General features: G+C 46.1%; 1 protein-coding gene across 3 annotated transcripts in view; it reads left to right on the plus strand.

Annotated features, from left to right (window-relative positions):
* Positions 1-7580, plus strand: part of Kcna6 (potassium voltage-gated channel subfamily A member 6) — a 34173-nt gene extending 26593 nt beyond the window's left edge. For all 3 annotated transcript variants that reach the window (XM_028881557.2, XM_028881558.2, XM_028881560.2), the window contains exon 2: positions 7197-7580. The gene's annotated coding sequence lies outside the window, so the exon portion shown is untranslated. The remainder of the gene's footprint in view (positions 1-7196) is intronic.
* Positions 7581-27592: the final 20012 nt, after the last annotated feature.

Below are 27592 nucleotides of genomic sequence, written 5' to 3' on the forward strand. Positions count from 1 at the left end.
ACATAGCCCTGATTGGACTGGAACTCATTGTGTAGAGCAGGCTGTCCTCAAACATGCAGAGATCTGTCTGCTTCTGCCTCCTGAGCACCGGGACTAAAGGCGTGTGCCACCATGCTCAGTCTTTACTTGATGTGAGGTTCAGGAACTCTTCATGCAGCTATGGCTTCTCAAGCTGTTCTCTTGTAGAATTCGGTGGTTTTAAATGTGGTGATTGAAATCTATACTCTACTTGAACTCATCTTTATTTAAGATGAGAAGTTGAAATGGAAATTCATTTTTAATGTGGTGGTTACTCAGTTGATCCACTCTGTTTCCCCCACCTGACATGTCTTCCCCCATTCACGTCTTTGAAACTCTTGAATATCAGTGTCCATACTTATATGGAGTTATTTTTCTCTGTGTCCTTCCCCCCACCAATCCTTACTGTGTACCCCTGTCTGGCTTAGAATTCACTATGTAGCCCAAGCTGATCGTCAACTCATAGTAATCCTCCTGTCTTAGCCTCTTGAGACCTGAGATGATAGGTGTGGGCCACCACATCCAGCTTTATGGGGCTGTCTCTATGGACGCTGTTCGGTCCTGTTCACCTATGGGCTTACCCAGTGTGACAAAGCCTATATATACATAATATGATCCCCAGTAGTCTGCATTCTACCTGGACAAAGGATTAGACTGAGGGAATGGCGTGCTCAGCTGGCTGTATCCAGTTCATACACATCTCAGAGGGAAGGTTACAGCTCATGTGGCCAAAGAACTCAGGCTGCGATAGAACATGGATGTGACTTCTTTAGAGGGAATTCCTGCTCACTTATGGAAGGAAAGGACAAAGGGGCATTGGCTAACTGTAGTAGTGATGTCCTTTCTTCAAACAGACAAATAAGCCAATCAGTATCTTCTGCAAACCAGCTTCTTCAACGGCTCTTCTAGTGTGAGAAAGGTCATAGAAAGGTCATAGCCTAGATACAGCAATACCGACATAAGACGAGGAGCACATCCACAGTTGTAGGTAACTCACTGCAGGATCCTTCTGTGGACACCCCACCTGATCTAGGTGAAAAGATTAAGACGGATCAGTGGGTAATTTGTAGCCCTCAACAACCAAGCTTAGCATTCAAGGACATTTTACAAACAGCTCCCATTCGGCCAGGAGACCTTCTGAACCTGGAGCACATTTGGTGAGAGTGACAGGAAATCCTCCATATACTTTTCCTTGTTTCTCTGTTCCTGCTTTAAGCTCTGAGTTATCTAAAATAAAAACTGCACACAAGGGCCAGTAAGGACACCCTGGAACAGCATAGCCTGGAGTCCCCTGGTCTGTCACACATCAGAGTCTGCTTCAGTTCCTTCACAGTGCTCACTGTTGGGTTGCAATACATAAAGGCATTTCCTGCCAAGCCTAAGGACCTGAGTTCAGTCCTCTCAACCCACGTGGTGGGAGAAAAGAGCTGACTCCTGAAAGTTGTCCTCTGAATGCCACATGCATGCTCCCCTGCATAGATAACAAGAAAGATGCAAAAACAAAAAAAGAACTTTTAAAAAGAATCATCAAAGAATGTTTTCGCATGTGTGTGTAAGTGTTTGGCACACTTAGTAAAGAAAACTTGAAATTATTATCATTTTAAACTTGCTATAGTCTAGACATATTTTCATGTTAATAAATACAGGTGATTTTTATTTATCATTTTTATGATACAGTTTATAGAATTAAAATTAAAATAAATACAGATTGTAAGATTACAGTTTAAGGCTGCAAATATTTGGGCAGAAATACTATATTATTCAACCATTCTTCTCAAAATATGTTTTTTATAATTAGAATCAATATATTGGCAAATACCACAATTTTTACATATTTATCTCTACGATTTCTTATTAACTAATGTCTGAGGGTAGAATTGCTATGCTAAAGATCTCTTATGCCTTAAAAACTTTGGTGTGTTTACTAAGTTGTCCCTAGAAGATTGCATTTATATTGAGTAGAAGACAGATAAAATAAAAGATTCGCAGCTTCTTTTCAATCTCACATGAATGATGAATATATCCTCAGCATAATAATGCTTCAAATGGGAGGCTGGAGAGGTGGCTTAGTGGTGAAGAGCACTGGCTGTTCTTCCAGAGGTCCTGAGTTCAATTCCCAGCAACCACATGGTGGCTCCCAAGCATCTGTAATGGGATCAGATTCCTTTTTCTGGTGTACATGAAAACAGAGCACTAATATACATAAAATACACTAATAAAAGGATGCCTCGAGCTTGGGAGATGCCTTAGGTCTTCAGTTCCCCACATCCACATAAAGATGGACACTGTATCATGTGCTTGGAATCCCAGCTCTCTTATGGTGAGATGCAAGATGTAGTCTGGAGAATCCCTGGGAGCTCATGGACCAGGGCTCTTGGTATATGCAGTGGCAAGCAATATGGAAGGTGAGAACTGATACATGAGGTTGTCCATACACACCGTGGCACACGCATACCTGCAATACACACACACACACACACACACACACACACACACACACACACACAACTATTGGTGAAATTATTAAGGCAACTCCACATAGTTAAAAGGGAGGTTTATTTTGTGGGGTAACTTACAAGTGAAGGGATAGTTTACAGGGTCTGGGAAAGGTGTGGCGCAGTCCGGCGGTGTTCTCTGGAGAACTTTGCTCGGTCTACCTCCAGTGTCTAGGGTCCAGGAACCAAGAGAGACAGCACATCAGGATCTCGGATCTTCAGGGTCCTCTCTTGGCCCTGTCTTGTAGGCGTGACCGTTACCGAAGCCTCGATGGGGGTTAGAACTTCCAGATCAAAGCTGGAATGACTACCCACTACACAAAACATCTTTTTAAGTTCCCAAACTTTTTGCAAAACTACCTGGAGATGAAGTGAAAACTGGGAATTCTGTGTTTTATTTGATGTACCTAGTGACTCTGAGGCTGAATATCAGTCTTGGTTTGCCATTCCCAGTATTTCTGCATGTTCTGGGCTGCGAGCTCCAGGCCTTTGCATTCAGCAGCATGTCCATGTCGGGCCAGTTGGTTCTTTTCTCTTTTCCTTCCAGTGACCCGTGACCTTGGTATCTTTTTCTCAGATGCAGGAAAGGCCTCACTTTTTCTCAAATCATGTGTTGCCAGGCTATATTGCCTATTCCCACAGATTGGTAGCTTCACCAACAGAGTTTTATGTTCTAACACTTGTAGAGTCTGGAAGTCTGGATTAACTCTGTCAGCATAACAAATACCTGAGACGACATGGTCATAGAGTGAAAAGATTCCTCTTGGTCCAGTTTCAGAAGTTCTGCCCCAATTCCTTGACGAGGCAGCTTAGTGCCTGGGGTGAGCAGCACCTCATGGGGCAGTGTATGGTGGAGCAAAACTGCTCACCTCATGGCCAGGAAGCAACAAAGAGGAAGGATGGTCCCAGTGTTCCCTTCAAGAGCAAGCCCCCGAAGACCTAAGGGCCTCCTGCTAGACTCCACTTCCCCAGATCCTACAGCCTCCCCCCAGAGTCACCTTGTCATCAAATCCTTTAGGACATGGCCCTCATGGACATTCAGCTATAACAAAGTCCATGATTAAAATCATCAAACTGGTCCCGCTCCACTTCCTGTCTGTTCTCTGCTTCCTGGCTATGGATGAAATGTGCCCAGCTCCTGCCTACAGACCTCCCAGGCCACATCAGTCTGCAACCTGCTGAACTGTAAACCAAAAGAAACTGTGGCTCCCTGAAATTGCTTCTTCTAGGTCTTTGGTTCCAGTAGCAGGAAAAGTAGCTGATGCGTATTACTATGACATCTCATTATAGAGTGGTGTTATGCTAAGTGCAAATGTCTATGAATAAGTAAATGCCAATCAGAGTGCTAGAGGGAGCGTCAGAGAAGAAGCAGTGTTACATAAGGAATTGGAGAGCTTATCTAGAAGACGATGTCTCAGCAAAGACCTGGTGGGTCCATGAGCCCTATGGATCTGTCGGGGAGGGTGCTCCACGCAAAGGGCACACAGAGCAGTGCAAAAGCCCTTAGGCAGGAGGACATGGTGTAATTGAGGAGAAGAGCTGCCAGGAGACTTCTCAGAAGAGCGAAGTGAATGAGGTGGGGGGACCTAAGGTCAGGGTCATAAAGTGGGGTGAGAACACGGAGGGCCTTGTGGGCTAGCCTAGGGTCTTTGAGCCATAGGGCATCAGCTCTTGTCTTTGTGGATGCAGCCATGTGCCTGGCGAACATTTTCTGCCCTTAATGTTTTGTTTAAATTGGTGTTTATGTCATTATCACCATCAAGTATTATTTTCCACATTGCTGAGCAGTGCATTATGATAATGTTTGTTTAATCTCTTGTAAACACTTTGTTAATAATTGCCTCATTTTCTTCACCTGATTAATTTTCTGTGTTGGTATTTATAGTTCTTTCCGAGCTCTCTGACACAGTTGGAAAATCCCTCTCTATCATTTTCCATGCGGGCTCTCTATTGGTCCCCCACCACCGAGGTCTTCCATTCTGGAACCTTCCACGCTCCCGCTCTAACTCTCCTGCTTTCACGCTGCCTCAGCAGAGCTGTTATCCTGAGAATTCATTTTCCTTTTCTCTGCAGAGGGCTTCTGTTTTCCTGGACTCCATGCTTAGGTCTCGCTTTACCTTTGTTTGGGTGGGGCAGCTCCTGTTCCCACCTTCTAAGAAAAGACGAGGGAACGCCCAGTTGTACACTTGGCCTGCCGAATGCCTTTATTCCATTCTCAAACTTTGCTTGGGACTTAACGGATCTGAAATTCCAGGACAGATGTCACTTTTCCTTAGAATTTTGAAGACACTGTACTGCTGTTTCCTAATTCCTGATCTTGCCATGAGAAAAGTTGATGCTTCTTCTGATTTCCTTCCATGAGAACTTGCTGCTTTACGTAAGTGTTAGGATCTCCCTGTCCTGGCTCTGGGCCTTGGTGTGGATGTAATGGACACCGGATTGCTGGATAAAGTGGAGGATGCTCATTAAATCTGAACTTCAGATAAACTGTGAGTAACATCTGCAGTATTTAGGACACGATTATCCTAAAAGACATCGATCAGTTCTCTTGAAACTCACATTTTGCTCAATGTTCTTTTGGTGTTTGTTTATTTTGCTAAATCTGGCAATTCTGTATGTTTTTTTTTGTTTTTTTTTTTTCATTTTTTTTTTTTCAAACTTGAGACTGTGCCTTTTGGGTTGGAGAAATTTTTATGTATTTTTCTGTTCTCTCTAAAACAATGGTGCTCAACTTTCCTAATGCCATGGCCCTTTAATACAGTTCCTCGTGTTGTGGTGACCCCCAACCATAGAATTATTTTCTTTGCTACTCTTTATAACTGTAATTTTGCTTCTGTTATGAATCAGAATGTAAATATCTGATATGCAGATGGTCTTAGGCGACCCCTAGGAAAGGGTCATTTGACTTTCCCAATGGGATGGTGACCCCCAGGTTGAGAACCGCCACGCTAAAAGGGAATGAAAATATTAGTTGAAGTTTTAAAAGACCAACTTCATAACCAAGCTTCATAACCATCAATAACCACCGCCAGCTCTCATCTTCCCAGCCAATCACACTCTTAGAAACACACCGCTCCTTTGCTCTAGCTGTTTTGTCTAGACCGGCTGCTGTACTCTCTGGAATGCACGTGTATTGCTTTCACATTTTTTGTCTCCTAAGTCTTAGAAAAATTCACTTCCTACTATGGAAGACACCGCCCACCATTGCTCTCCACAATACACACAAGCACACACACCCCCCTCCCGTGTATACCTTCTCCACCCACTGTAGAATAAATGTCACACTTCACACTTTGTATTCTCTCTGCACTCAGTTCTTTATTGTGACTGTGTAAATAGTGTTCCCTGTGGAGGCACCTCTAGAGGGCTGGGGTAGATTTATATGTCGTTTCTCACGTGGCTTTTTTTCCTCTGGAACTACTAAGCATCTCCTTCCCTATGTTCTTCATATTTTCTATATACTTGTCACTAGTTGGCTTTCAAGAGGAGAGTGGGATTCAGTAAACCTCATGCCAGCCATGTGTGCAGACATACTAGGCTGAACTTGACCTTTGTCTTGACTTCCCTGGGTCATACCCTCCTGTTGAAGGTGGTCTCTGACTCTGGGAAGACGCCTGTTCTGAGGCCCTTTCAAAGCTTTCCCTCACCTCTCTGAGGCTGGGATAATCTCTGCTTGGATGAGTAGTGTTAAGAGTGGGAGATCACCTCCCTAATTTTCTAGTTTGTTTGCTTTTGAATGGTTCTTGTTTCAGAGCAACCTTTTCTTTTCTCACAGACGAAATATCTTCTGTTATTTATTGGAGGATTTTTTAAAGTAAAAAATATGTGTATAAGTGTGTGTGCTGGTGTGTGTGTGTGTGTGTGTGTGAGAGAGAGAGAGAGAGAGAGAGAGAGAGAGAGAGAGAGAGAGAGAGAGAGAGAGAGAGAGAGGTGTGCTATAAGGTCAGAGGATAACTTAAACATGTCAGTTCTTTGCTTGCTTCCACCACGGATTCAGGAATCAGACTCAGGTTTTCAGTCTTGTATAGTGTGTGCTTCTTGATCTGTCATTTTTTTTTTAGCTCAAGGTCAAATGGTTTTATTTTTTATTTTTTTAAATTAATTAATTTTTGTTTGTTTGTTTGTTTTTGTTTTTCAAGACAGGGTTTCTCTGTGTAGCTTTGCACCTTTCCTGGATCTCGCTCTGTAGACTAGGCTGGCCTCGAACTCACAGAGATCCGCCTGCCTCTGCCTCCCGAGTGCTGGGATTAAAGGTGTGCACCACCACTGCCCGGCTAAGCCAAATGATTTTAAATCTTGGTCGGGGATTGATGTAGAAATTACACTGAATCTGCCGACATGTGAGGGGTGTGAGGGAGGCATGGGACTGAGTTTGTGAGGTGGGACTTAGTTTCCATCCAGGCACTTGAGGGACGCCTGGCTAGGGAGTGCTTAGCTGCCTCCCAGGCTTGCGTCAGGCATGAGGAAATGGCTTCAGCTGCCTGCCCTCACCTATAGTGGGGCAGTTCTGTAGCGGAAGGCATGATGGTGCAAACTGCAGAGTAGAGGTCGGGTCGTGGGTCCCTATGAGTACTGGAGGAGAGGAAGGAAGAAACCCGATTATAATTCGAGTGATGGCGTCTCCCGTGTTTATGACCTCGTGTCCTTCCCTGAACTTGCCTTCTTCTCCTTCCTCCCTTGCAGGGTCGTCCTGCATGTGGACCACTCGGGGAAACCTATGCACACCTCACCGAGAGCGGCTGGACAAAGAACACCTGACCTTCAAGTTCTCTGGAGGTTGAGACTCCCCTCCCCACTGCATGACTCAGCAGGACAGCCCTTGGTGCCTTCCAGGAGCAGAGACTGGGACAGAAAGGGCTGAGACAGGGGAGTTCCTTGCAGTTAAAGATGGGATTCTGAATGCTGGGGATGGGGCCATAGGAGGAGAGTGAGAGCTGATGGTATGATCAAAAGAGAAAGGGTGTTGGGATGATATGGGAGCATACGAATCCAGGACTGTGCTGCAGAGGCACCCAGGCACGGGCTGGCTGTGGAAGAGGAACTGATAAATAAATGGCAGTCTCAGAGGCCACGCTTTATTGTGTAACAATCCCAACAGCTCAGCTCGGCACTCATGTCACATGGCTTTGACAAAGGCAGGCAGATACGGAGATGCCAATGCACTTGGCCAGCTTCCAATGTCTATCACCTATGGTGGCCACCGGTGGGCCACCACAGAAGGCACTCCATCAGCTTCTGCAGACTGCCTCAGGCAGGGGATGTTCCCCAAGGAGACAAGAGGCAGACCATTGTCTAGCATGATCTGCCTCGTGGGTCTAAACACAGGGCATATGTCAAGGTCAGAACTGTCTTTCAAGTGGCTTCCCAGGGCCTCCTGATACCATGTGCAGGTCCCTCAGGATAGTGAGAGTGGTCTCTATTTTTCTTATTTGAAACAGGTTTTCTCATGTAGCCCAGGCTGCCCTCCAACTCACCATATAGACAAAGATGATCTTGAATTTTTGATTTCCTATCTCAGCCCCTTTAATGCTGCGATTACAGCGTGCCTGTACCACCATGCCCAGCTCATCTAGTAGTTCTTGATGCTCTCCTCAGAGCCCGTAGCTAACTGCTTGTCCTCGTGAGAACAACAGTAATGTTACTCTGGAAGTCCCCCAATAATCACCCCTATACTCTTCTCTGGGGTCTCTGGAGAGGGACATCCCCACCAGTAGACACCCACCCAAGTATCTGTTCCTGTTGGTCTACATTTACTTCCTAATCAAGTGGTGTAGGGTGAGGGGTGTGTGCGTGTGGCAGTCTGCCTTAATGCTAAGATCCTCCCAGATTAGTTCTCACGGCTGGACCTACTCTACTACCTACTCTAGGGACCATATTCTCAAGTAGGCTGTACCTGATGTTCAGCAGAACACCCGATGTGGAAGGACCATTCGTGAATGTCAGTCAGCTGGATCAGTGACAGAGAGAATAAATGGATAAGCAGAGGCTCTGGCTCATAAATACAGTTAGAGCACGTACATTCAAATGGTCACGTGTTCATAAACTGTTGATTACAAGTGAAGATGGATGTCAAACATCTCCAACACATACACACACACATTTGCATGTATACACACACACACACACACACACACACACACACACACACACACTTTTCTCCACCAGGCTTTTCTTCCTACTAAATAATCCCAATGGCCGATATCTCCTAGAAGGGTCTACTTCTCCAACTGTGTCTAGCATCTGATTGTTGGTCACTAAGTGTTCCCTGCACATCTGCTATAGGTTGGGCATTTTTTCCTAATTGCCAGAGATTACTAATGAATAAAAGCATTAAGATTGGGTTCTGTCCAGGGAAGAGAGGCGTTTCATACAACAAACGAATAGATATTTGTACAGTAGGCGAGTTTAGCGGCAATATAGATATATTGAGAAAAGGGAGGAGGGAAAGGCTGAGTGAGGAGGCGGTGCCTGAGCAAAGTCCAGGAGGTCACTGGGTGAGCCATGTAGATATCAGGAGAAAATGGTCCACTCAGAGCATATGCAAAGGTAGGGAAAAGGCTGCTGTGTTGTAGGCCGAGGGAATAGCCATGTGGCTGGAGGTCAGACTCATCAGCAGGGTAGGAGATGATGCAGAGAAAGCCTCAATTAGAGGGCAGGACAGGCAAGTCAGGGTCCTACAGGACTTTTTTTGTCCTCCTAGATAGTCGGAAGCCGTTCCTGCAGGATTTGAAGAAGTTTTATCAGAATCACCAGCAATGAGGCGCATAATCGTAGAGAGTGGATAGTTTGGATCGGGCTGCTGCAGGGGAGCCGGTGAGACATGGACAGATCTCACACTAGGGAAAGCAGTGCCAGCAAGAGAGGTCAGATATGGCAGGTGAGAGAATGGACAACAAGGACAACTCTAAGGTTGTGAATGTAGGGAAGAAAGGCAGCCAGCCAAGCCAACACATGGGCCACTGGAGGACAGACACTCAGTTACAGAGGAGGGCTCTGACTGACCAGTGGGTGACCCCCATTTCCTCCCCACTGTTCAGAGCAGGTTCCTTCGAGTTTGAGCATCTTCTCACCCCGCCTCTTTTTCTCCAGAAAGCCAGTGGGAGGGGGCAGCTGCTGTCACCATGCCCATCTGTCATCCTGACCCTGGGTCTGGGATGGGATACATCCCAGTTCCCATGATTCATTCCCTGTCTCTCACTCTCCTCCCCCACACAGCCTCCCTCTCACTTCTGCATACTTCTCCTCACGTTTCTTTCTTCCGCCAGACCTAGAGTCGGGTAAGCCTGCTTTTCAGCCAAGGGGCAGAACCCAAGAAAAGTAACCAGACAGCCCCAGAGTACTGTGGGTTCAGGAAACGTATTCCAAGTCCATGGCCACAGGACAGCATGGGTCACACACCATTCTAGGGTAATTTTGTATCTGTTTCCGGGATGAGTGAACAGATAAGAGATATAATAAGACACTCTTGGGTGACCAGAGATCTCCCTGGGATGTGGTGAGAAGACCTCAGTTCTGTCCATCCATCCAAGCTCATGGTAGCTGTGTAGTCTGGTGAATGGGAAAGAGCTTCAGGCTGAGAGTCTGAAGATTTGGCACCAACTCTGTGTGACACATACCAAGCCTCCTCTGTTCTCACTTCTTCATGAGCCCACCAGGAAAATGAGCAACATGACCTGTGACCCCCAGTGCCTTTTGATTGCTTCATAGCTTTGAAGTTTGGGACTTCATTCACGGGCCACCAGGATGAATTCATTTCCAGGTACAAGTGCATAATGGGAAAAGGGAGCTGATTCCTCTTGCCTAGGGAGCCCCACACTGGTTCAGCTCTTGTTAAGTGTCTTCATTCAGCAGGCAGTTATAACAACCAGATGACTTTGGTTAGTATTAAAACGAGTCTGGTACCTAGGTAAGAATGGCAGCTTTATAGATTAACTGGTGACGTAAGGCTTTTGTGATGATGAAATGGATTAACATAAGTAGCGTGCTGACCCACGGGCTGTAAGTTTATATAAGTCAGCCATCATCTTCACTGTCCTTCTGTGGCATGGGTCCTGTGGGTGCGCTCTTCCTGCTAGTCTGAGTTAGTTTCTCAGTTCCATCTTCACAATCACCAGCAGTCCTGATGGCACCTTTAACCTGGAGCCCTTTCCTGTCCAATCACAGAAGAGGACTCTTCTCGTTCAGCTTGACCTCAGAGTACAAAACTCACGCGGTTAACTGGGGCAGTGTGGGTGAGATGAGGTGAAGGGACCTTGACTGATCACTATGAGGGCAAGGTGTGGTAACGTGGGTGAACATGCTTGCAGTCAGACTCCCACACTTGTGGGGTTAGCTTGATTTTTGACAAGCAATCAATTGTGAGTTCACTGAGTCACTGTCGTGGACATGCAGCATTCCAGAGGACCACAGGGAGGGGAGTTTGCCTGGTTGACTGCCCCCCATACAACCTGGCAAATGGAAGGAAGCTCGCCTCAGAGAGCAAAGTCTCCGGCTTGTTCACAGCAGAGTGGCAATGGCTCGAGAGGCTCCTGAGTAGGGGATCAGCACCCCTGAACTCCAGTGTGCCTGCCACCTGACCCTGAGAACAGCCTCTCAGCCTCTGTCACCACGATACTCTGTGCTGGGTGTGATGGGAAGAGCTTCCTCTGAAGACCAACTGCATTACTTGCACTGACAGCCAGGAGCTCTAATGTCTGCCTGGATCAGGCCCCTTTTCCACTTCAGATTTCTGACAACAGTCCACTAGAGGGAGCTACAACCACTTTCCTGCCTAACCTTGTGATAGCCACTGTGGTCCCTGAGTTAGCCATGGCCACTTCCGACTGGAAGGACCAGCCAAAGCCCTCCAGTGCAGATCTATGCAGGGGCTGCAGTCTGTACAGCCATTCAGCGGGGGCTATTCGGCAGAGACTTGTCACAGTTTCCCTGATGTGTTGCAACTGTCCTGATGTTGCCGGTGATTGGGGTAAATGGGCGACAAGCTGCCCTGGTGTTGCTGAGTGCTCTGGTAAACATGGCTTCTCAGCCATCCTGTGCAGATACGGAAGCAACTCAGGCACCAAAGGCTCCTCGTTCCCTGCTCTGTGAAAGCAGATAGCCAGTTTCCAGAGCTCGTCTGTGGGTTGTCCTTAATCCCGGGAAGGGCCAAGAGAACAGCAGGAATCAGCAGGACACTGTGGTGAAAATTCCACACAGAAGAAGCCTGGTGGCCAGGGAACTTGGGTCCAGTTTTTCCTCTGTGGAGAACTGTCCCCAGGAACTAGGAGATGACAAAGCAAAAAAATCAAGTGTCTTTTGGAAAAAACAACTCTCCAGCTCAAATACCAGTTGGTCACCAAGATTTTATGGGATCTAACCAAGCTAAGAAGCAAGTCAAAAATCATTTAGAACTCCCCCATAACTGTACCCGAGTTGAGCGGGACCTGGGGAAAGATGAACTTGGGAACATGACCCCACACCAGGGCCAGTCTTGGAGTCATGCCCCCCCTTTCCTCCTTTGTCAAGCAGAGATCCGACTCAAGTGTCCTCAATAGATGTGCGTTTGATCTCCTGCAGTGTGGCTCACAGGTTGCCAGCCCATGGCTTTCTAAAGTTTGGAGAGGGGCGTATTCAAAGTAGCCTGCACAAGGGTGTGTTTTCACAGCCCCTCATCTCCTGCCCTGTCTGCCTCCCCCTCCAGGCATGCTCACTCTTTGCAAGCTGGTTCCCCTTAACGAGGTTGGGGAGGGAGGACTGACATGCCAGGGACCAGATCTTCACTCTTCTCAAATTCCAAGTGTTATGTCTCAAAGCCGCTTTGGTGGCCTAGCCTCCATTCTGAGCTGTTTTTCTATGTTCGTTTGTTGTTCAGGTATTTTTGAGACAAGGTCTTGCTATGTAGCACTGGCTGGCCTGGTACATGCTGTGTAGACCAGGCTGCCTCAGATTCACAGAGATTTGCCTGTCTCTGCTTCCTGAATGCTGAGATCAAAGGTGTGAATCGTCATGTCTCCCTCCTCCTTTAAAACTTTGAAACAGGGTATAATGTACCCCATGCTGGCCTCAAACTCCCTATGTAGCCAGGATGATCATGAACTCCTGGTCTTCCTACCTCTATCTCCCAAGTGCTGGAATTTCACTCATGCACATCATGCCCAATTTAAGCACCCAGTTTATGCAACGCTGGGTTTTTGTGCTGACTAGGCAACTTTCCAGCTGAGCTACATCTCCAGTCTCCATGCTGGGTTCTGAAGAACTGGAGAACAGTGGGAGGACCGAAGGGCAGGGGATCTGGAAGAAAGGATTCTTATTCCAACTGATGCATTGCTGGTAATTATTAATGGAGATAAGTACCTTCCAGTTTCTTCTTGGTCAGCTCTTTAGTACTCACACAAAGGTTCTGAAAATTAATAGGAATAAAACATCAAGAACTCCTGATCTGGGCTACCCTGTCCCACTCTTCATTGTGGTCAGAGTCATCTCAAGAACTTGTATTAAAATGTACATTCCTACCTGAGCATGGAGGCACATGCCTGTAATCTCAGCAAGGAGGCTGACGCAGGAGAACTGTAAGTTAAAGGCCAGCCTGGACTACAAAGCCAGATGTCATGACAGACAGACAGAGTGGATTCCTGGGCTGCAACTCCAAGAACTGCTGAATCAGCAGGCAAGAGAAAGGTCTAATTATTATTGTTATTATTATTTAAATTTTAGACAAGGTCTCATGGAGCTCAGCTTGCCCTGGAGCTCACCGGGGTTACAGGCCAGCACCACTACTCCAGGTTTATGTGTGCTTGGGATAGAATTCAGGGATTCAGGGAGCACTCTGACAACTGAGCTTCCACCCTAGCTAAGAAGGGTCCCCGGCAAAGGTCATCCTACAGGTCAGGGGACTGACACGGTGCGATCCAACTTGGAGCCCAATGACGACCCTACGTCATCCGCATCCGGTTCAGTGACCTCTATAATCATAACTTGGGGGCTCCTAAGCTTATAGGCAACAGTCAACCCCACAGATGAGCAGTAGTTTGTCTCCGAGGCAACGGAGTCTGAACCGCTGGTTTGTGAAAAGGCTCCCGGGTCGGCTCTGTGAGCTTTGGCCACTAGAGGGAGACAAGGCTACGGCTTCACAGGCCGGAGCGGCGGCGAAGAGGAAAAGTACTGAGGCACGCTGAGCAAGGCCTTTGAGAACACCGGCTGCACGGCTCACTGTTCCAGGGCCGCAGCGCGGCACTGCAATCTGGATGTGCACAGATGCCATCAAGAGCCACGTGCCTGGCGAAGAGGGGAGGGACAGTTTATTTCCCAAGTCACTTGGTTTTCCTTCCGTTCCTCAAAGTGCCCGACATCAATCCCGTTATGCAATACGTGTCTGCCGGTAGGAGAAGAAATCAGGATGCTGTGTTGTCTTGGGCTGGAGAAGGTGTGTGTGTGTGTGTGTGTGTGTGTGTGTGTGTGTGTGTGTGTGTGTGTGTGTGTGTGTGTGTGTGTGTGTGTGTCGGGCTTGTGAGAGATGGTGGGCTGACTGGACCAGGACATTCCCTGCCCAAGCGTGGGTTGGAGGGGACACAAGACCGCAATGGGACTGGCTACTTGGAGGTCTGGGTAGGTGCCCTTGTGTGGTGATATTGTGTTCCCCAATATATTGTGCACCTTAATAAACTTGGGGTCAGAGAGCAGAACAGCCGCTAAACAGACATAGAGGCCAGACAATATCACCACACCCTTGGGGTGAGAGGACCAGGGAACTAAGAACTAAGCCAATCCTGAGTTAAGAGGACCAAATGAGCCGATGGTGGTTTACCTTCCTTGAATTTGCAAAGGTTCCTGTCCACACTGTACTCTCAGCTCAGCCCCAGAGAGGATGTCCACACCACCAGGGAAAAGAACCGATCGAGACTCTGTGACCAGGAACAGGCCACTCCATGCCTGACACACGCCTCTCTCAGTGTTTTCTTCTCCATAGGAGCTGGTATCAAGTGCTCAGTCCTCCCCCCCCATGACTATAGTGTACTCAGTCCCCTCCCCTCCTCCGTCTTCCCCTCCCTCCCTCCCCTCCCTTTCCTCCCCCCCCCTCCCCTCCCTCTCCCCCTCCTCCTTTCTCTCCCTCCTCCCTTTTCTCTCCCCCCCCCCCCCCCTCCCCCCCCTCCTCTCTCCTCCCTCCCCTCCCTCTCTCCTCCCATTCCTTCCCCCTCCTCCTCTTCCTCCCCTCCTCCCTCCCCTCCCTCCCTCTCCCTCCCCCCTCTCCCCTCCCTCTCCTCTCCTCCTCCTCCCTCTTTCCTCCCTCTCCTCCCTCTCCCTCCTCTTCCTCCCTCCCCTCCCCTCTCCTCTTCCCTCCCCTCCCCTCCTCTTCCCTCCCCTCCTCTCTCCTCCCTTCCTTCCCCTCCTCTCCTCTTCCTCCCCTCCTCCCCTTCCCTCCCCTCTCCTCCCTCCCCTCTCTCCTCTCCCTCCCCCCCTCCTCTCCTCTTCCTCTCCTCTCCCCTCCCTCCCTCCTCCTCTTCCCTCCCTCCTCTCCTCTCCCTCCCCTCCTCTCCTCTTCCTCCCCTCCTCTCCTCTTCCCTCCCTCCTCCTCTTCCCTCCCCTCCTCTTCTCTTCCTCCCTCCCTCCTCTCCCCTTCCCTCCCCTCTCCCTCCACCCAAGCACATATGATCGTTACATATTATTATTTCTCAAGATATTTCCAAGCAGCTCCTGTGTCAGTCACTGAGAAGCCCCTGTCCTCTCTCAGGCAGGACAGCAGCCACTCTGTAACTTCAGAAAGAAGCAGGAAATGAGTCCTGCGAACAACGGAATGCGTGGGGCTCTAGTTCATCTGCAGGACAAATTTCCCTCACATACACGTGTTCTCCTGTACAAGCTCCGTGAGAAACTATGGCAGCAGGAATTGACTGTAAGAATCTAGTTTGGGGGCTTGGTGCACATTTCCCGGAAGAACCAATGGTCTTCCTAAGGGAATACCCCTAGTACTGTTGAGTTAGCTTATCAGCATGCGCATGCCCTGGTGACCAACCTACAAAACACACGTGCTGTCAGGGTCTGGCAGCTAACGGAGACAGATTCCTCCCCTGCAGGCACAGTCAGGGCTCATGAAGGATGTCCACAGGAAGAAATGGGCAGAGACTTGAAATGGTCTGAAAGCAGACTGTGTGTGTTAGCATACATGTGTGTATGCATATGAACGTGCTGTGTGTTGTATGTTAAGCATGAGTATGTGTGTATGAGTGTGTGGTACATATGTGTGTGTATGTGTATTTGAGTACCCATGTAGTATGTATGTGCATGTGTGTAATACGTGGATGTGGTTATGTACACCGGTTAACATGTGCCTGGTATGTTTGTGCATATGAGTGTTTGCGTATGAAGTGGATGTGTGCATGGTACGTTTGCACACATGTGTGTGTATGTGTGTAGTGTGTGGATGTGAGCATGCCTTTGTATGTGTGCATGTGTATGCGTGGTCAGGTATAGAACCTATTTGCTTCCACCTCAAACACGCTCCATTTTGGCAAGTGAAACCACATCTCCATGTAGTTCTCTCAACTCCCCAGGCTCTCCCCTCACCAGAGCTACAGAAGCAATCTTGCACAAATGTGTGGTTGCCCATCCCCATGTATCCAAGTCCTGGGCAGGAACTTGGCTTTCCTGGGGGCCATTTCCTGTGTTTGCAGCTGGACAGCATGAGACCCGCTCTGGTCCATGGTTCCCCAAGACGTGCATTTTGGGAATCCCTCGGGGGTGCCTGGTCCCTGAGCTCTCATCTCCACTGGGGCATCCGCTGCTCCTCTGAGCCTTGTCTAGACCTCTGCCTGGCTGTGTGGATCAGGAGGGAATCAGTGACCAGAACCCAGAGACTAGCGAGAGGCTTCTGCGGTGGATCGCTTGCCTTCCCCCTCTCCCAGTCCCTGTCCTTGAAGGAACCCTGCCCCTGCTCTGCCTTGCAGCCTTCTCCAGGCTGCAACTGGCCCGGAACATCAGAGGCAGGAAAGTCACTGCTCCAGTGGAATTTTGCTGCAGTTTCTTTCTTTTTTTTTTTTCCTCTCCTAGATGCTGAGAGCTATTTTTAACCAGGGACTTTAAAAAAAATAGGGGATCCACAGTCTATTTTTAAAGCCCTTACGGAGGCCAAATCACCAAGTGTTCCTCATGCAGATTTGGGAGAGCAGGGTAGGAAAGGCCGGGGCAGTGGGTAGGGTTACCTGCCTGCAGATGAGGGACACCCAGGAAAGGCTTAGGAGGGTGGGAGAAGATGGGTCTTAGATGGAGCCGGAACAGGATGCTTTCACACAGGACACAAGAATAAGAACTACACATGCCCCTGCCTCAAGCTCCCACCCCAGCAGTGGAAATGACACCGTCCTTAGTGGGGTTCGTCACATTGTCTTTTCCCTGAGTATCTTTACTCTGGCTCTTCATATGATGTGAGTGTGTGTATTGGCCATAAAACCAACCCTGAGGAGCAGGCAGAGACAAAGCCCTGGGTGAGGAGAGGGTCCTATGAGTGTTGACACGCTGGCCGAGGTGCATGGGGACTCAACATAGCAGGAAGAAGGCCTCCGACTTCGGAGAGGAAAATGAGGACCGAGTGCCCTGCAGAATGGCTGCATGGGGCTCCTTAGAGCTGTCTTCTGTGCCTCCCGGAGCCTGGCACTCCAACGGCCATGACATTTGGAGGCAGGTTTCACAGGCCCTGAATGGAGGAGGGCCATAGGACCTGGACAGAAAATTCTAGATGGTGAAAATGCTTTAGACGGAATCCAAAGACTTTTTGTCTCTGCTTCCACATGAATGGACAGAGGGGATGTCCCAGCTGGCAGCCTGGCAGCTGCCCAACTGTCGGCCTCACGTGACCGTCCTTCCTCTCTCCTCATAAAATTCAGTCCCTGGAGCGATGTCTTCCCTGGAACCGAGCAGGGTTCCTGATGCCAGCCTGCTCCTCCAGTTCCTCTACCAATCGCTAGCAGAGGCAAGGAGTGAGGAGACAGTGAGATAGAAATGGGGACCCTCATGGGGACGAAAGATAAGCACTTCTCACCCCCTTAACACGTAGATCAGTTACCCACAGAATCTCTCTTTTTCCTGTCAATGGTGTATGCAATGCCCACCTTTCATCCCCTCTCCATAAGAGAGAAAGCCCACGGAGTGTGTGGATGCCTCTGAGGACAAGGTGGCTACTGAGTTGTATCTACATTTGGGGAGTCCCAGGAACCATGAGTAAGAGTTCTTAAAATAATACCACCCTCAGGGCTGGAGGGATGACTCAGCAGTTAGGAGTGCTGGCTCATCATGAGGACTGGAGTTCGGATCCCGGTACAATAAGCTGGCCATCTTTACAAATGCCTGCAACTCCAGCCCCAGGTCGGGGGAAGACAGGACCATCACTGGACCTTGTTGTCTTCTAGTCTTGAGCCTTGGATTCAGGAAGAGGCCCTGCCTCAGAAGATTAGGTAGAAAGTGATGGAGAAGGACACCCAATGTCCTCTTCTGGCTTCTGTGTGAGCACACGCACACACACACAGAGCAAATCTCTAAAAATACCATCCTTAAGACTAACAACAATCATGCCCCATAACACTCCAAAAAGCTGGCTAAATGCTGGTTCTGTCCTAGTGGGAAGCCTGGGTCTACCCTTTCCTCCAGCCTTTCCTTCCTCCCAGCTAAACCCTTTCCTGGGAGTTCACGCTGTGTATCTCCATTTTTATTTTCCCCATCACTGGATTGGAAGTCCCTTTATATCTTACATAGAAAGAGGCAAGGAGAGAGGGAGGCTTGCATTCTGACCCATCAACAGACTATCACACTGCCCCTCTGACCGGCACAGCCTGGGGTGCTGCTGTGGCCCTGCGGTGTTGGCAGACCTCTGGGTGAGGTGGTTCTCTTGTGGTGAAGCTGGCCTGGAGGCCAGCATTGTCAGTACTGTGCACAGCTGGAGCAGCCGGGCTTCCCAGCCACCATCAGCAGATGAGGGCGATGCCAGAACCCTGTGTCTTCCTAAAGATACTCTTATCCTGTCACTCACTGTGTCTGTCCAAACCCATGGCTACCCTAGCCACACCTGGTTTTTTCTTCTTCTTTTTTTTTTTTTTTTTTTGCTTGCTTCCATCAGTCTCTGAAGGACTCCTGGATGCCAGGACTCTAGGCTCACATTCTGGACTCACACCTTATACTCTAAATTCTTTTTAAATTAAAAAAAAATTTAATACATATTTATTTTATTTTTATTTATCTATTTATTTTATCTATTATATCTATTATCTATCTATATATATATATGCCTGCATGTCTGTATGCACACTGATCAGGCCAGAAGAAGGCGTCAGAGTCCCTGGTACTGGAGTTACAGGTGGTCATAAGCCACCATGTGGGTGCTGGGAACTGAACCAGCATCAGTTTACAAGAGGAGCTCTTGGTGTAGGCCTTAAATTGGACCAGTCACTGGTTGGCTATTCCCACAAGTTCTGCACAACCATTACACCATCACATCTTTCAGACCTACTCATTGTAGGTCGAAGGTTTTGCGGCTGAGTTGATGTCTCATTTCCAATGCTGGGAGCCTTGCTTGATTATAGAAGACGGCCAGTTGAGCTCCATATCCTCCATTGCTAGGAGACCTCGTTTGGGTTACTTGGGGCTCTCTTATAGATTCCAGGAAGTTTCCACCGCACTAGGCTTCTACATTGTCCCCCAAATGCCCATTCCAATTCTAGTTGTCTCTCCCAGTACTCTCTCCCTCCATCCCCCTACTCCCCCCTGGCCTGATCCCTCTTATTCCCATCCTCACCCGCCCTCAGTCCACCCATGAAATCTATTCTATTTCTCCTTCCCAGGGAGATCCATGCTTCTCCTTTGAGACCTCTCTGTTACTTAGCCTCTCTGGGTCTGTGGATTGCATCATGATTATCCTTTACTTATCAGCTAATGTCCACTTATAAGTGAGTACAGGCCATGTTTGTCTTTCTGGGTCTGGGTTACCTCACTCAGGGTGATTTTTGTCTAGTTTCATCCATTTGCCTGCAAATTTCATGATGTCATTGTTTTTAACAGCTGAGCAATACTCCATTGTGTAACTATACTACATTTTCTGTATCTGTTCTTTGGTTGAGGACATCTAGGTTGATTCCAGATTCTGGATATTATTAATAAGGCTGCTAGGAACATAGTTTATCAAGCATCATTGTGGTAGGATGGGGAGTCCTTTGGGTATACACCCAAGAATGATATAGCTGGGTCTTGAGGTAGACTAATTCCCAATTTTCTGAGGAATCTCCATATTGATTTCCATAGTGGTTTTACAAGTTTGCTCTCCAACCAGCAATGGAGGAGTGTTCCCCTTGCTCCACATTCTCACCAGAATGAGCTGTCACTTGTGTTTTGATCTTAGCCATTCTGACAGGTGTAAGATGGAAAGTCAAAGTACTTTTGATTTGCATTTCCCTGATGGCTAACAATGTTGAACATTTCTTTAAGTGTTTCTTGGCCATTTGAGATTCCTCTGTTGAGAATTCTCCATTCAGGTCTGTATCCCATTTTTAAATTAGATTATTTGGTTTGTTGATATCTAGTTTCTTGAGAGCTTTATATATTTTAGATATTAGCCCTCTGTCAGATGTGGAGTTGGTGAAAATCTTTTCCCATTCTGTAGGCTACCATTTTGTCCTACTGATGGTGTCCTTTGCTTTATACAAGGTTTTCAAGGTCCCATTTATTGAATGTTGTTCTTCATGCCTATGCTATCGATGTTCTGTTTAGGAAGTTAGCTCCTGTGCCAATGAGTTCAAAGATGTTTCCCATTTTCTCTTCTATTAGGTTCAGTGTATCTGGTTTTATGTTGAGGTCTTTGTGTATGGTGATAGATATGAATCTATTTGCATTTTTCTTCACACTGACATCCAGTTAGACCAACACCATTTGTTGAAGATGCTTCTTTTTTCTGTTGTGTATTTCTGGTTTCTTTATAAAAAACCAGTTGGTCATAGATATGTGGATTTACATCTGGGTCTTCAATTTGATTCCATTGAGCAACTTCTCTGTTTTTATGCCAATACCATGTAGTTTTTATTGCTATAACTCTGTAGTATAGTTTGAAATTGGGCATGGTGATACCTAATGATTCTTTTATCATAGGGAATTGTTTTAGCTATCCTGGGTTTTTTGTTTTTCCATATGAAGTTGAGTATTGTCCTTTCAAGGGCTGTAAGAATTGTGTTGGAAGTTTGATGGAGATTTCACTGAATCTGTAGATTGCTTTTGGTAGGATAGCCATTTTTACTGTTAATCCTACTGATCCATGAACATGGGAGATCGTTTCATCTTCTGATATCTTCTTCAATTAGTTTTTTTCAAAGACTTGAAGTTTTTGTTGTATAAGTCTTTCACTTGCTTGGTTAGAGTTACCCCAAGATATTATATATATTTTTGTGGCTATTGTAAAAGGCGTTGTTTCCCTGATTTCTTTCTCAGTTACTTGTGTATAGGAGGGCTACTGATTATTTAGTTACTCTTGTATCCATCCACTTCACTAAAGGTGTTTATCAGCTGCAGGAGTTCCCTGGTAGAATTTTTGAAGTTGCTTATGCTTATGTACATTATATCATCTGCAAATAAGGATAATTTGACCTCTTCCTTCCCAATTTGTGTTCTCTTGATCTCCTTTGGTTGTGTTATTACTCCAGCTAGAACTTTGTGTACTATATTGAATAGATATGGAGAGAATTGACATCCTTGTCCTGTTCCTAATTCTAGTGGAATTGGTTTGAGTTTTTCCTCAATTCAATTTGATGTTGGCTATTAGCTTGCTATAACTTGCCTTTATTATGTTTAGATATGTCCCATGTGTTCCTAATTTATCTAAGAATTTTGTCATGAAAGGGGTGTTGGATTTTGTCAAAGGCTTTCTCAGCATCTAATGAGATGATCATGTGGTTTTTTTTCTTTCAGTTTGTTTGTATGATGGATTACACTGACTGATTTTCACATGTGGAACCACTGTTGCATCTCTGGGATGAAGCCTACTGGATTGTGGAGGATGATCTTTTTGATGTGTTCTTGGATTCAGTTTGCAAATATCTTATTGAGTATTTTTGTTTCTATGTTCATGAGGGAAATTGGTCTACAAAACTCTTTCTTTGTTGAATCTTTGTGTGGTTTGGCTACCAGGGTGATTGTGGCCTCATAAAATGACTTTGGCAATGTTCTTTCTGTTTCTGGTTTGGGGAATAATTTGAGGAGTATTGATGTCAGCTCTTCTTTGAGAATCTGGTAGAATTCTGCACTAAAGACACCTGTTTTTGTTTTTGTTTTTGGTTGGGAGATTTTAAGGACTGCTTCTATTTCCTTAGGGGTTATAGGATCTATTTAAGTTGTTTATCTGATCTTAATTTAACTTTGGTAAGTGGTATCTATAAAGAAAATTATCCATTTCTTTTACATTTTCCAATTTTGTAGAGTACAGGTTTTTCAAGTAAGACCTAATGATTCTTTGGATTTCCTCGGTGTCTGTTGATATATCCCCATTTTCATTTCTGATTTTATTAATTTGGATATTCTCTCTGTGTCTTTTAGTTAGTTTGGATAAGGATTTGCCTATCTTGTTGAATTTCTCAAAAAACCAACTCTTGGTTTCATTGATTCTTTGTATTGTATTGTTCTTTTTGGTTCTATTTTATTGATTTCAGCCCCATGTTCAATTATTTCCTGCTGTCTACTCCTCTTGAGTGTGTTTGCCTCTTTTTGTTCTAGAGCTTTCAGCTGTGCTGTTCAGTCACTAGTGTGAGATCACTCCAATTTCTTTATGAAGGCACTTGGTGCTGTGAACTTTCCTCTTAGCACTGCTTTCATCATTTCCCGTAAGCTTGGGTATGTTATGCATTCATTTTCATTGAATTCTAGGAAGTCTTTAATTTCTTTCCTTATTTCTGCCTTGACTCAGTAGTCATTCAGTAGACAGTTGTTCAGTTTCCATGAGTTCGGAGGCTTTCTGTTGTTTCTGTTGTTGAAATCCAGCTTTAGCCCATGGTGGTCTGACAAGATACAGGGGGGTAATTCAGTTTTCTTGTGTCTGTTGAGACTTGCTTTGTGGCTGAATATGTGGTCAGTTTTGAAGAAAGTTCAATGAGATGTTAAAAAGAAGGTATATTCTTTTGTGTTTGGGTGAAATGTTCTGTAGATATCTGTTAGGTCCACGTGGTACATAAGTTCTGTTAGCTCCAGTATTTCTCTATTTAGTTTCTATCTGGATGACCTGTCCATTGGTGAAAGTGGAGTATTGAGGTCTCCCACTATCAATGTGTGAGAGTTGTTGATGTGTGATTTATGCCTTAGTAGTGGTTTTCTTTACAAATATAAGTGCCCTTGTATTTGGAGCATAGATGTTAGGAATTGAAAAGTCATCTTGGTAGATTTTTCCTTTAGTGAATATAAAGTGTCCTCCCCTGTCTTTTCTGATTAACTTTGGTTTGAAGTCTATTTTGTTAGATATTAGAATGGCTATAGCAGTTTGTTTCTTGGGTCCATTTGCTTGAAAAATGTTTCCCAACTCTTTACTCTGACATAATGTATATCTTTAATGTTAAGGTGCATTTCTTGTATGCAGCAGGAAGATGGATTCTGTTTTCACCTCCAATGTTAGTCTGTGTCTTGTTATTGGGGAATTGATTGAGTCCATTGATATTAAGAGATGTCAATGACCAATAATTTTTAATTCCTTTTATTTTGTTGTTGTTGTTGTTAGTGTGTGTGTGTGTGTGTGTGTGTGTGTGTGTGTGTGTGTGTGTGTGTTTCCCTTCTTTTGGTTTTCTGGTGTGATATTATTTATTGCCTGTGTATTTGTGGGTGTAGCTAACCTCCTTGGGTTGGAGTTTTCCTTTTACTACCTTCTGTATGGCTGGATTTGTGGATACATATTGTTTAAATTTGGCTTTATCATGGAATGTCTTGTTTCTCCTTCTATAGTGAAAATTTTGCTGGGTATAGTGTGGGGTGTTTACCCACCAACCCCACCGCTCCCCCAGAGTTTTCTTGAGTGCGAGCAGCAGGAAATATTAGATAGAAGGATTTATTGCGGAGAATCTTGCCGAAATAAACAGATAGAAAATAAAGGATAGCCTCGAGAGGGCCTGGAACCTATTCCAAAGGGCCCTGACTGTCTCTGCCCCAAGGTTTTTATAGAGACCCCAAGGGGTGGAGCAAAAGACCTCCTCCCCCAGCACAGCCAAGTGCAGACCATCTCAGACACCTGCACTCAGGCCTGTGGTCCTGATCATCCTCTATTCAGACCTGCTGGGTAAAGTCACGAGGAACCCGAGAACGGGCTCCCACAGTATAGCAGTCTGGGCTGGAATCTGTGATCTCAACCACTCTGGCTTTTAGAGTCTCCATTGAGAAGTCATGTGTAGTTGTAAAAATCTGCCTTTACATGTTACTTGCTCTTTTTGCCTTGCAGCTTTTAATATTCTTTCTTTGTTCTGAATATTTAGTGTTTTGATTATTATGTGGCAAGGGAACTCTCTTTTCTGGTCTAATCTGTTTAGGGTTCTGCAAGCTTCTTGTACCTTTATAGACATCACCTTCTTTAGGTTAGGAAAATCTTCTGATCTGTTGAGAATATTTTCTGAGCCTTTGAGCTGGGAATCTTCTTCAATTTCTATTGAAGTTTCAATTTCTACATTTGGTCTTTTCATGATGTCCCAGATTTCCTGGACATTTTGTGTCAGGAACATTTTAGATTTAACATTTTCTGACCAATGTATGTATTTATTTATTCTATCATATCTTTAATTCCTGAGATTCTCTCTTCCATCTCTTGTATTCTGTTGGTGATGCTTGTATCTGTGGCCAGTTTGCTTACCTAGATTTTTCATTTCCAAAATTTCCTCAGTTTCCTCTATTGCTTCGATTTACATTTTTTGGGTCTTGAAGTTTTGTCTAACTGTTTTTTCTTGGCTTTGTTTAAGGGATTTATGAATTTCCTTCAGTTGTTTGTGTTTTCCTGAGTTTCTTTAGGCAATTTATTAATTTCCTCTTGAAGGACTTTAATCATATTCATAAAGTTAGTTTTAAGGTCTTTTTCGTGTGCTTCTGCTGTGTTGGAATACTCAGGGGTTGCTGGAGTAGGATAGATGGGTTCTAGTGGTGACATATTGCCTTGGCTATTGTTGGTTGTGTTTTTATACTGGCATCCAGGCATCTGAGTTTTGGGTGATTATAGATCTAGTTGCAGATTTATGAGTTTGTCTTTGTTGGATGGGTGTTGTGTTCCTCGGTTTCTGTTTCCAGTCTGATCATCTGGTCAATGTAGCCTGGACTTCTCTCAGTCTGCATGGTCTCTGGTAGAGTGGGGAGCCTCTGCCCAGTTGGAGGCTGGGGCAGGGCAACTAGGAGGGTGTAGGACAGGGGAGAGGGTCGGGGATGCTGACATAATGAGAGAGTGGGGGAGTTTGGTGGGTAGGCAGCCTACCTGGACTTCTCAAAAGTGTAGATTGTCTACACTCTAGATTCTTATTCCACACTCTGGATTTCTACCCTACTCTTTGGACTCTCAACTCACACTCTGGACTCCCACACACACTCTGCACTCCTAACCCACATTCTGGACTCCTAACAAACGCTCTGGAATCCTTCCACAATCTCTGAACTCTCATCCCATACTAGGGACTCCATCCCATATGCTAGATTTCCATTTCTAGAACACTCTGACTTTACTGGCGGGCACTATAAGGTGAAACCTCCTCCCTTCCCTGCCCTTCCTAAGTTTATCCCCACATGTGATCTCCCCACTTACAGTTTATCACTGTCTTCTGACATTATGTCTCACGTGGAAAGGGATTTTTGTTTATTTTGCTTGTAAGTCAATACTGCTGTGCCTAGACCATTGTTTCCTAAATAAGCAGGCACTTGCTGAATGAGTAGAGGACAGCAAAGTGCATGATGATGTGAATGACTCTAGGAAACCTTTCCCTGGCCCTTAAAGTAGACTGTAGCAAAGTGGAGATTCGGGGAGGAGATGGTGTGGTGAAATCTGTATTTGGTTTGGTCCCCTTTCTTGGTAAACAGCTCCTAGAAATTCTGGAATCTCTGGAGTGGGCATGCCATTTTATATGCTAATGAGATTACTTTTGGATCATATTGGCTTCAGAGTGGGGGATGGCTACAGGAAAGACAAAGCAAGATAGAAAGGTAGAGGCTGTTGGCCCACTGGGACTCAAGATTTAGTTGGTCACCAACTTTCAATGAAGGCATCACTCATGCTAATGTTACAAAGCTTCCTTAAAACCCTGAAGGGAGGTGTGGTAGTCATCTTTCCTGGATAAGTGTAGCTACTGCCCCTTAGCAAAGACGCCTCTCCTTGCAGCATATACAGAAAACCACAACTGGACACAAGGCAGAGATCAATGGATCAGGGGCCCAGCCCAGTGAATACATTCATATCACAGCTCCTGCCATAACACCAGGCAGTCTGCTGTGGACCAGTCTCTCCTAGAAATGATTGCAGAAATAAGACTGAAAATGGCAATATCAATGGATGTGTTCATGTGGAAGAAGGGGAACTTCACAGGACTCCTCCCGCTGGACAAAGAACTGCTGCTGGGAGAGGACAATTAGCCTCTCTTGGGGTTGAGATTCCTTATTGGTTGTCTGATGCAAAGTCCAGCCTTGAAACCATGTAACACACAAACAACAGAAATGGACTCAGTGGGAGGGATATATATGTGGATATGGATATGGATATGGATACACACACACACACACACACACACACACACACACACACACACACGTGTGTGTGTGTGTGTGTGTGTGTGCATTCAGGTGCATGTATATGTGTAAAAAATAAAACAAAGGAAAAAAGGTTAGCAACTTGAGAGGGAGGCATAGAAGAGGTTTGAGGGAGGGTAATCAGGAGGGGATGGAGGGAGGAAAGAGATGGGGAAATAATGTAATTCTATTTTAATTAAAAACACTTAAAAAATCCAACAACTTCCAAAGGGACAGGATTTTGAGGAGCATTGAGATAACTTAATCCTGGGAGGTGCTTGGAGCTGGTGTTCCCAGAAGAGGGCACAGAATAGCCACACACTTTTTTCTACCTGCCCCTCTTCCCTTGGCCCATGCAACTCTTTATCAGCATCCTTGGCCATGTTCTTTATACCAGCCAGTAGTTTCAATGGATTCTGGGAGCTGCTCAGGTAAATTCACCAAAGCCAAGGAGGACATGGGAGAGAGCTTAACTTACATCAGGTGGATCAGAGGCACAGGTAAGGCAAACAGGATTTGTGACCTGCATCTCCTGTGACAAGTCAACAGAGCACTCCCCTGCATCTTGTGCTTGCAGGTAGGTTGCAGGTAGGTGGTGTCAGATCTGAAACGGATTGGAGCACTCCAGCTGCCGTCTGCAGTGACATCACTGCCTCCTGGCAGGGAGGAATGTCCATTTCTTCCAGGGTTACAGCACAGTCGTGCTGTGTGCTGGTCTTCGCAGTTGGTGTGAAAGCAGAGGAAAGTAGATGGTTTTCCCACGAAGGTGATGAAGGAGTGATTGTAGCCGCTGTCCCTCTCACACTGCGTGTATCTGCTCTGGGCTCCAGGGCACAAGTAACACAGACCTCCTGCCTGTCAGAGCAGGAAAGTGATAAAGAAACTGTCAAATCTAAGCTCCACATCCCGGCAGAAGAGGAAATTAAAGTCCAAATAGTTAAGGAGATTTGTGTAGTGTCACAACTTGTTAGTGACAGCAAAAAGGACTCAGGTCCTCAGTTCCCTGTTTCTAATTGTTTCAGGAACTCAAGTGTCCACTGGTCTCTCTCAGCTAAAATCATAGAGAATGAATTTTATTTCCCAGGTTAGGAAGGCAAGAGCTTTCCTGGCGCATCAAGAGAATTCGTTTGCAGCATCCTTTCACAGCTCCAGGGACTGATTTGGCTGGGACCATGAGGGATTGAAGGGGGGACTGACACAGAGCCACATCTGTAGAGAAGCTGGGGTTGGGGGTCTGGGTTCTCGGATGGAGAAGCTGCAGCACCCGAAAGCTCAGCCTGTTTATCATATACGGTAGAACAGGGCGGCAGATCTTATGGTGTACAGTACACAGCTAAACAAGGTGAGAGGTC

This window comes from Peromyscus leucopus, chromosome 3 (genome assembly GCF_004664715.2).
Source record: "Peromyscus leucopus breed LL Stock chromosome 3, UCI_PerLeu_2.1, whole genome shotgun sequence".
Taxonomy (NCBI): Eukaryota; Metazoa; Chordata; class Mammalia; order Rodentia; family Cricetidae; genus Peromyscus; species Peromyscus leucopus.